This window comes from Triticum aestivum, chromosome 3A (genome assembly GCF_018294505.1).
Source record: "Triticum aestivum cultivar Chinese Spring chromosome 3A, IWGSC CS RefSeq v2.1, whole genome shotgun sequence".
Classification (NCBI taxonomy): domain Eukaryota; kingdom Viridiplantae; phylum Streptophyta; class Magnoliopsida; order Poales; family Poaceae; genus Triticum; species Triticum aestivum.
In genome coordinates, this window is record NC_057800.1 from 110,925,386 (window position 1) to 110,935,518 (window position 10,133).

General features: G+C 46.2%; 1 long non-coding RNA gene across 3 annotated transcripts; it reads right to left on the bottom strand.

Annotated features, from left to right (window-relative positions):
* Window positions 1–3,691: 3,691 nt before the first annotated feature.
* Window positions 3,692–6,733, bottom strand: LOC123058079 (uncharacterized). Of its 3 annotated transcripts, none has more exons than XR_006427060.1 (4): window positions 5,804–6,733; window positions 5,537–5,653; window positions 5,176–5,246; window positions 3,692–4,895 (listed from the first exon to the last, which is right to left on the bottom strand). It is a non-coding gene; the product is annotated as an uncharacterized lncRNA (long non-coding RNA). The 3 variants fall into 3 exon arrangements; XR_006427059.1 differs by having other exon boundaries at window positions 5,787–6,730; XR_006427058.1 differs by having other exon boundaries at window positions 5,537–6,729.
* Between the last annotated feature and the right edge of the window lie 3,400 nt (window positions 6,734–10,133).

Below are 10,133 nucleotides of genomic sequence, written 5' to 3' on the forward strand. Positions count from 1 at the left end.
ATCCAAATACAATCAAGGTCCGACTACGGAACCAAAATAAAAGAAGAACCCCAAATGTGACAAGGTCCCCGATCGACCCCAACTAGGCTCCACTACTAATCAACTAGAACGAAACAACACAAAGGACAAGATCTTCATCGAGCTCCTCCTTGAGCTTGGTTGCGTCACCTGCTCTATAACATCGGCACCTGCAAACTGGTTTTGGAAGTATCTATGAGTCATGGGGACTCAGCAATCTCACACCCTCGCGATCAAGACTATTTAAGCTTATAGGAAGGTTAAAAGGTATGAGGTGGGCTGCAGCAAGCGACTAGCATATATGGTGGCAAAACATACGCAAATGAGAGCGAGAAGAGAAGGCAAAGCACGATCGAGAAACTATGATCAAGAAGTGATCCTAGAACAACCTACGTCAAGCATAACTCGAACATCATGTTCACTTCCCGGACTCCGCCGGAAAGAGACCATCACGGTTACACACGCTGTTGATGCATTTTAATTAAGTTAAGGTTCAAGTTATCTACAACCGGACATTAACAAATTCCCATCTGCCCATAATCGCGGGCACGACTTTCAAAAGTTCAAAACCCTACAGGGGTGTCCCAACTTAGCCCATGACAAGCTCTCACGGTCAACGAAGGATATTCCTTCTAGCGGGAAGACCCGATCAGACTCGGAATCCCGGTTACAAGACATTTCAACAATGGTAAAACAAGTTCAGCAACACCGCCCGAATGTGCCGTCAAATCCCGATAGGAGCTGCACATATCTCGTTCTCAGGGCACACTCAGATGAGACATCCTACGAGTAAACCAAACCTCAAGTTGCCCCGAGGTGGCCCCGCAGTCTGCTCGGTCGGACCAACACTCAGAGGAGCACTGGCCCCGGGGGAGGGGGGTTAAAATAATGATGACCCTTGGGTGCGCGACCCCCAAGGGAAAAGAAAAGGCTAGGTGGCGAATGGTAAAACCAATGTTGGGCATTGCTGGAAGAGTTTTATTCAAGGCGAACTGTCAAGGGGTTCCCATTATTACCCAACCGCGTAAGGATTGCAAAATCCGGGAACATAACACCGATATGACGGAAACTAGGGCGGCAAGAGTGGAACAAAACACCAGGCATAAGGCCGAGCCTTTCACCCTTTACCAAGTATATAGATGCATTAATTAAATAAGAGATATTGTGATATCCCAACAAGCAAAACAATGTTCCAACAAGGAACGATCTCCATGTTCCAACAAGGAACAAACTTCAATCTTCACCTGCAACTAACAACGCTATAAGAGGGGCTGAGCAAAGCGGTAACATAGCCAAACAACGGTTTGCTAGGACAAGGTGGGTTAGAGGCTTGGTCAAATATGGGAGGCAATGATAAGCAAGTGGTAGGTATCGCAGCATAGGCATAGCAAAAGAGCGAGCAACTAGCAAGCAAAGATAGAAGTGATTTTAAGGGTATGGTCATCTTGCCTGAGATCCCGCAAGGAAGAAGAACGAGTCCATGAAGAAGACAAACAGACGTAGATGAATGGATCCTCACAACACGACGTTATCGGAACCAACCCGAAGAAGCAACACCGGAAAAGGAGCAAACAACATAGTAAACAACCAACACATGAATATGGCATGATGCACAATCAAGTATGATGCATGTCCGGTTTAATGAAGTATGGCATGGCAATATGCACAAACAATACTACAAATTAAGTGGAGCTCAATATGCAACTCCGTTGCATATTGACGAAACACCACGTGACTTATTTGGTTCGAACTTGTTTATGTACCCAACAATATTAAATGTTGTTAAACATGGCAAGAGGGTGAAACATAATAAAACTACCTATCTAGGCAAGCTTAAATGAGGCCGGAAGCAACGAACAACAATTCCGGTAAATCCTCATATGCATATATTAGGTTTGGTACTGTTCTGCCCTAAACACAATTTTAGAGTTTTTAAACATGCAAAGTAAAGCCACCATGTTAAACTAGACATTTTTCTACCCCATTTACATATAAAGTTTGTTACAAACCGAGTTACGGTTATTTAGTTATGAAATAAATCATTTTAGCAAGTTATTAAGCAAATTTAAACAAACAACATTTTAAACATGTTAAACATGGATGAGAGTGACATATTATGAAACTAGATGAATTTCTAAGCAAGTTTCATATATAAATTGTTTTAATCCGATGCACGGTAGGTGAGTTACTAAATGCATGAAGTGCAAGGGCTTTTCTGTAAATCTGCGTTCTCGGGAAAATTAGCTAAAACGTTCTGCGAAAAAAAAACACATCTCGGGCCAAAACTGCAGTCTGGCCCAACGGTAGAAATAAAACAAAGGAGGGGCTCTGTGGGTGGCCTCACCCATGGGCTTCAGCCCGGTCAAAGGAGCAGGCTGCAGAGGGGTGCTGGCGCGCTGGGCCTTGCGCAAGGAGGCCCAGGCGCGGGCGACGTGGAGGTCCATCGGGAGCCGAAGCAGGCCGAGGCGAGGCCGGCCCAGGCGAAAGGAGGTAGGGCGTTGCTGTAAATGGGCTTCGCGCGAAGGAGGGAGCTGGGCCTCGTAGGCAGATCGAGCGGAGGCAGGGCGAGGTCCACGCGAGGCAGGGACACGGGCTTTAGGTCGGGGCGCTGGTCTCCCTCGAGAAGAAAACGCAGCAGCAGGATGAAGGAAGCGGTGGCACGACGAAGCTCCGGCGACGACGGGTCCGGTGACGCTGGTGAGGCCGGGAACGATTCGCAGGGCCCCGGATCCGGTGGATCCCAGCCGGATCTGAAGAATATGGGGTCAACGGCGAACTCCCTGGGCGGCGGCTACGAGCACCTGAGAGAGAGAGAGAGTACTTAGAGAGAGAGAGAGACGACGGGAGGAGGAGAACGAAGGGAGGGAGAGGGACGAGGCCGGTCCTGGCGGCTCATGGTGACGAAGACGAGATGCTGTTGCGCGAGCAGAGGAAGAGCTTGACAGGGGCTTGGGCGCTCGCTTGTGGCTGTATTTGGGAGTAGGGAAGGAAGGTGCGAGGAGGCGTGGGCGCGGAGGAGCTCCACTCCTCTGGATTGAACAGGGAGGAGGAGGCGCTCGATGGATCGGGAGGAGCTGGTGCGGTGGGATTGGTTCGATGGGACAACGAGGAGGAGACCAGGGGAGGTTTGTGGTTGGATGTGGGTGAGATCCCGATGGGGATTTGGGGAATAAGTGTGGCGGCGGCGGTAGGGACAAGCGCCTAGAAGTTAGGATTTGGTCTAGATTTAGACTAGAGAGTATATATGTACTAGTAAGCGTGCACGTGCAACACACGTCTCATTAGAATTCAAGATTTGATAACTGAGAGCACGTCTCAACTAATAGGCACAAACACTACTTCATGCATGTTTGTTGCTGCAAAATACCTAGTAAAGATTAAAAAAACAACATATCCCATCCAAAATTGGAAATGCCTGCAAAGAATATTTTTCTTTTAAAAAGTTAGCAGGAAAGCATCACACCTACATGAGTTCAGGTGACCAAAGAAGAAGTAAATACAAAAATAGAAGCATGCATTGGCTCACCTGGTCAAACAAGAAGTCTAATATACATTGCCAGAGAAGCCAAGTCAACAGTCACAACAAAGGATTTAGTGCTACATTGAGATATAAATCATCAGGAACATTGAAGCCGTAATTCAATTCCTGCAGCCAGGAAAAGATAATGTTGCTAGGTTGTAAGATGTAACTTAGATCACGTCCAAGTAGAGAATGCATGGCCACCATAGTGTTCGATGAGTGCATAGTAATAGCATTTCTCTTAACCAACCTTTATTGGTGTATGGGCACAAGGCTTGTCATGATTTCCAGTTTTAGCATTCTGCAAAAAAAAAGCTATCCAAAACCCCATTGTTTTTGAAAATATACATATAAAAAAAGGATATTCTACTACAACATAAATTCTACACATCAATCATGGTTTCACAAAGTGAAAATCTTCATCAGATTGGATGGTTGGTCAACATTCAAAAGATAATGATTTCGAAACTCATTGGAGCCATACTCCAAGTGAATATCACATTCAGAAGATACATTTTTTTAAATCATTAGAACCATACTACAACAAAATACAATGGCCCTAAAAAACAGAATACAATGCAGATACATGAGTGACACACTCCTTACCATGATGTTGGAAAGGGCCAATGCGGCAACATATTACGAGAATAGACAATGTGCCTAAAACATCATTTAGCGTTCAGGTTACATACACAAACAGCAAACAAAATAAGTTTTCCTTGCCACTGCTTTTCTTTTTAACATCAACTTGTGATAGCATGCTAGTCTCCCATGATCAATTTCTATCACTACGGTTCACAAATATGCTGTTACCTATAGATATATGATATTCATGTGAGAAGGAAGCTCGGGAATGTTCCAGATGTGTAGATCGGATAAAAAAAAGATTCTCAAAACGAAATCCTACTTAATACTTTGTCTTCATATGCATCAGCTCGACAAGTTTAGTAGAATCCTTCTTCACTCATATCCATGAGGATGGCTGCAAACAATGTAAAGAGAATCTCAAATGATCATGGTTACAAAAAAATCTTAGCGCTCAACAAGATTTATGGAAAGTAGTGTATCACAAACCTGCATAATGCCAATCGATATGATGCAGAATTGTTAGGAAGGGACAACACAATGATCACGATATTTAAGTACCTACTAAGGACAGAACTTGCATAAAAGCCTTCACCATTTATCATTCCCAATTGCTGGGAGATCAATAAGCCAACTCCCACGTGTGCATATACCACCATCACGGCCTTCATCAATTGTCATGTTCATACCTCGTATATATATCCATTGATGCCTTTAGCATGCTTATAGGTTTGTTTTGTACCTTTCTCTGAAATCTGGTGGGTCTGGCTGCCTAGCAAGACAAAGATATGAGAATTCACATGCATATAGAAGATAATCTGGTAGAAGAACATAATATTACAAATCAACTATTGCTCCAAGTTTCCACAAAACAGAAAACAAGGAAGAAGCAAGGTAATGAAAAGAAAAGGCAAAGTATATAAATACACATTTTAAAATATCGGTCTCTACCTAAATAGAATGAGCTCTATATGCCAAGGCATAACATAGTAAAACTGAGTTGAATCAAGCTATCTTGTAAAACAAAATACAGATATTAGCAGAGAACATACCTTAGTTACTGATGATTCACTATGGGTGGTACCGTGCACACATGCTATGAGATCTCTGCCACCAGTGTAACCTTCACCAAAATGTCAGAATTAAAAACATTAAAGGTAATGGGTACAACCAAAACTATGAAGACAAATATGCTACTCCCTCCATTCCAAAATACTTGTCGCGGTTTTAGTTCAAATTTGAACTAAAACTAAAACCAGGACAAGTATTTTGTAACGGAGGGAGTATATTAATCAACATCACTAAACCCCAGGTAAGGCTTCTGGGTTGCTCCCAATATTATGATCTGCTATGTAATTCTTTACATTGTGGCATGCTGCATGAGCTACTTAAACATTCCTTCAGTACATGTACCTGCTTCATCCAACTCCATGGGCGAAGTATGACCAATAGTTGTACTTACGTCAGTGTAACTAAGAAATCTGATAGCTTACTATGCTGGTTTAATGTGATCAGGAATGTCTTGATAATCTGCAATACAAGAAAGAATAGTATCGTTAGCAAGCACAATCCATCATACTGGAGTCCCCAAGTATGAACAAGGACTATATAACATATCCATGATTTTTGGCCTATCCTTGCCATTCTGTATAAAACACAGTACCAAAAGGTCAAACAGACATGGTCTCTTATCTATTCCCCTGACGGTTACAATCCTTAAGGATTTCACACGCCACAGCCGCTCGTGATGTGCTAGCCGGCCAAGGGCCGCTCCACCACGCCACTCGGCAGGGTCACCGACTGCGATGCTGCCCAGGAGGACCAGTGCGCCACCAGTTAAATGGACATAGATATGTGCTGACCTGCAGTTAAATGACTACTTGCATCGTCAGTTAGATCAGAAAGCAGGTTAACACGTTCCGAGAACAGGTCAGAGAACGACGGCTGCAGTGCTGCCGAAACTCCGCCCGCTTCCCTGATCCACACGCTCCTCTGCTATACTCCGCAGGCGACGGCCACCAACGTGGGACTGCGCAACTGTGGCCATTCTTTGCACCGGGGCCCGACCTCATCTGTCACCATGATGGCATGGCGCCACATGCGCTGGCGGGAGATGCGCGCACACCGGCACAGGTTCGATAGGGGAGAGAGAAAGGATAGGAGATGTGGCATGGGTCGGGTCAGGGAGATAGGATACGGGACGGCGGCGCTCGATGCGAAAGGAGATGGTGCAGCACGATCTACCGGGACGGCGGCTTCGAGGTCCGCAAAGGAAGCGCGACCGGCGAGGATTAGTCGCGGAGCTCGCCGAGGCGCGCGGTGGCCGTGGTGGCGGAGATGACTCGACCCTCGGGGTTCTTCCAGGACGCCCTGCGCCGGGACCCCTCGTGCTTGATCAGGATGCCCGCCGCCCGCAACGACTCCTTCCCCGCCGCCGCCCCGCCATCTTTCCCTTCCTCCTCCGCTCGTCGCTCCGGTCGCTTCGGGTGGTTGGCTCCCATTCGCTAGCGCCCATGGGGCAGAAGAGGAGGAGTGGTAGGCCGGCGATGGCGATTTTTCGGGAGAGAGATTGGATCGGGGAGAGGGCTGAGGTAATGGGGGCGGGGCCGCGAGGACCGGGGGACATGGAGCTCTAGCACGATGGGCAGACCACGGCGTCTGCCGGCAGAACAATTAATCTGAGCCATTGATTTGGGTTGCAGAATATTGATGTAATATGGACAGTAGGATGAATTTAACTTAATTTGATCGGAGGGTCCTGGTTATCCTGTGTACAGTTTGTTATGTGGTTTTAGGAAAAGTTATGTTTGTTCTTTTAATATTAGTATAGATATAGAAGTATAGATAAAGAAAGAGTGAGACATTTAGGGACTAATCCGTCCCTACGATCGTAATCGGAGGGTCGGGAAAAAATAGACTAGGAAGTCCAATTAACAAAACGGAGATGTTCTGTATATGTTTGGGGATGATTTGGACACAACAGCGACAAAAGTCCGGTTCGGGTCCGGGGCAGCTTTCGGACGCGCGTGAGGAGGGCCGCGGGCTGACAAGAGAGGTTAGGCTCGACCTGACGGTAGATAGTGGGCTGTGTGGACGGTCTAGAGAGGAAAGAGAGGGAAAGCCCGGCAACAGTTTTCGGAGACCGAAAACGTCCGACGTTAGACCGGCTATACTGCCACTATAGTTATCCGTTGGGGCGTCAAATGGACTCCGAACGCGATGAAACTTGGCAGGCGACCTACCTACAACATAAAAACACCGCATGCCAACTTTCATCCCATTCCGAAAACATTTTCTGGCCACTTATAAAATAATATTTCGGACATGCCGCGGGCGCGTGCAAGTGTGTCTAGGCTCAGAACGGACAACGGAGAGAACTGGAAGACCCGGACGGATGCAGGTTTTGAAACATGATGATGCAATGCACATGATGACATGACACGATGCAACACGCAAGCAAATGACATGGCAACGACGACGAATAACTGGAAGACACCTGGCGCATCGGTCTCGGGGCGTTACAGTGGTGGCGGGGGTGAAGGGGATCGCGAGAGCGGTCATCTATTTGCTAATTATGTAAACTAAACAGTCAACATATAAAATAATTTAAATATATATAATATAGTTAGAAGGGAAACATAAGTTGGACCTGGCGTTCCTATTCTTATATAGAAAAATAGAACAGGCCTCTACATTTTCTTCAAAAAAATACATAAATTGGGCTGCCAAAACTAAAACCTCGGATGGGAGGTCCATAGGCCGGTCGATACATGACGGCCCTAAGAAAATACAAACAGGCCTATGGACCTCCCATCCGAGGTCATGGGCTGTGCATGTTAAAAATGAAAGCCTAGACGAGGCAGCCCAAAACCACGTCCAACACTTGCCAAAACTTCGTCTCTCATTTTCTCTGTGTTTCGCACACTCGACATTGTGTGGGCATTTTGACTGTGCATCATATGAAGATGTGCTATGCATGAATGTTGATCAGCATGATGTTAACTGGCTGGTAGTTCCATTTTCGACCATGAATAAAACTTCCAACATGATGTTAACCCTGTTTGAAAAGGCCGTGTTAATATAAATGCTCTGCCTCTGAAAGTTGCAGTTTCTTATCTGAAACTGAACTTGCAGTTTCTTATCTGAAACTGAAACTTGTAGTTTCTTCTCTGAGAATCACATTGTCTGCACTTTTATACTCCTATGAAACTACACTTTTTTAAGTGCTAAAAATAGATATCTAGAATTCATAAAATACTTCATATGCTCAATACTGCAAATCTGAAATTCAAAAGACATTCATATCTGAAAGTACTCTCAAAATACACAAAACAAAACACAATTCACAACCTGCAAATACTGACAACCCTAAGCTCTTCCTAACAATTCACAACTTGCCTGACTATTGGGCTGGGGGGGGGCCCCTCCTATTCCTCGGCGGTAGACAGCCGCCCCGTGAGACGATGTGAACGGCGAGGGAGACGATGGCGGGGAAGCGTTGTCGGGCCAACTGCTTTTCTCCTCTTGCAGTTGGGTTCGGTCGATGAAGACTCCACCGGCTCGCTCTGGCAGGACACCCTCACAAACGGCACCCTGTAGATGCTCGATCCTTCAATCTCTGGTGGATGCTCCATCTGGGATTGATACTCCCACCACCATTCCCTCATGATCGGATTCGATGAATCTGTTGCTCCATGGCCCAAAGGAGCAGCTCTATGTACTCCGGCGCGACTCCCTCCGGGAGTATCGCCGCCTTTTCGCTCTGTTGCAGATATTTGGCCATGGATGTCGCCGTCGCCCGCTAGTTGGTCCTTGTTGTCAAACCAAGACTGTATCTCCAACATCCTAGCTAGCTTCACAGGGTCGCCATCTGCGATCCTCACGTATCGGTTGTACTCCTCCATCGATCTACTTCTCCACAGCACCTTCACTCGCCAGTGGTGGTTTTTGAATGGAAGAGGAGAGGAGCAGCGCTGGTTTTGGATTAGAACGGGAGAGGAGCGATACTGGTTTTGGACTGGAACAGGAGAGGAGGGGCGGTGGTTTTGAAATGGAAGAGGAGAGGAGTGGTGCTGCATTTAGACTGGAACAGGAGAGGAGCGGCGGTGGTTTAAGAGGAGAAGAGCGGAAGAGCGGCGCTGGTCTTGGAAGTATTTTTTTGTTGTTTTGCGTATTTTGGGTCAAAGTTTGACCACGTAGTGTATTTGACAAGCAAAATGTGAATGCATGTCACCAAAAATTGTATCGTTTGGTTCGTATCTGAATGTACTTTCAAATTATATTATTTTTGCAACGTATAACATATATTTTATGTGCGAAAATCATGGTCAATTATGCCCCAGAATAAAAGGGAGACTAGTTAATGTGGGGTCGCTTTCTTAATTGAAGGGTAAATTGATTTTAATTTTGATCCAGTCACAGTGCGCCGGCCCTCTCGTCCAATCCTAAATCGCTGCTGCACGCTCCTCTCCCCCTTCTCCATTGCAAAACCACCTCCTCTCCTCTCCATCATCTCCATTCCAAAACCACCGTATCGCCTCTCCCTCTTCTGATCTTCTCCATTGTAAAACCACCTCCTCTCCTCTCCATCATCTCCATTCCAAAACCACCGTCTCGCCTCTCCCTCTTCTCTATTGCAAGACCACAGTCTCTCCTCTGTTTTCTGGATGCTTTGCTCCATGGAGCGGGCGCAATCCATGGATACAAAATTAGTATACTGTATACTATTTAAAAGTCGAGGGTGGGGCTTTTCCTGCGCGATAGGTGATGGGGCAGTTCCGCCTAGTCGGTTCGACAGAGGCGCAAGAAGACAAGAGAGTAGGCTGCTGCAAAAGTAGGGTCGTGTGATTTGACAGCGAGTTACTGCTGGATAGGTGGGGCCCCGTGATTTGACTTGCCATTTGTTGGGGAACGTAGCAGAAATTCAAATTTTTCCTATGTGTCACCAAGATCTATCTATGGAGAAACCAGCAATGAGGGGAAGGAGAGTGCATCTACATACCCTTGTAGA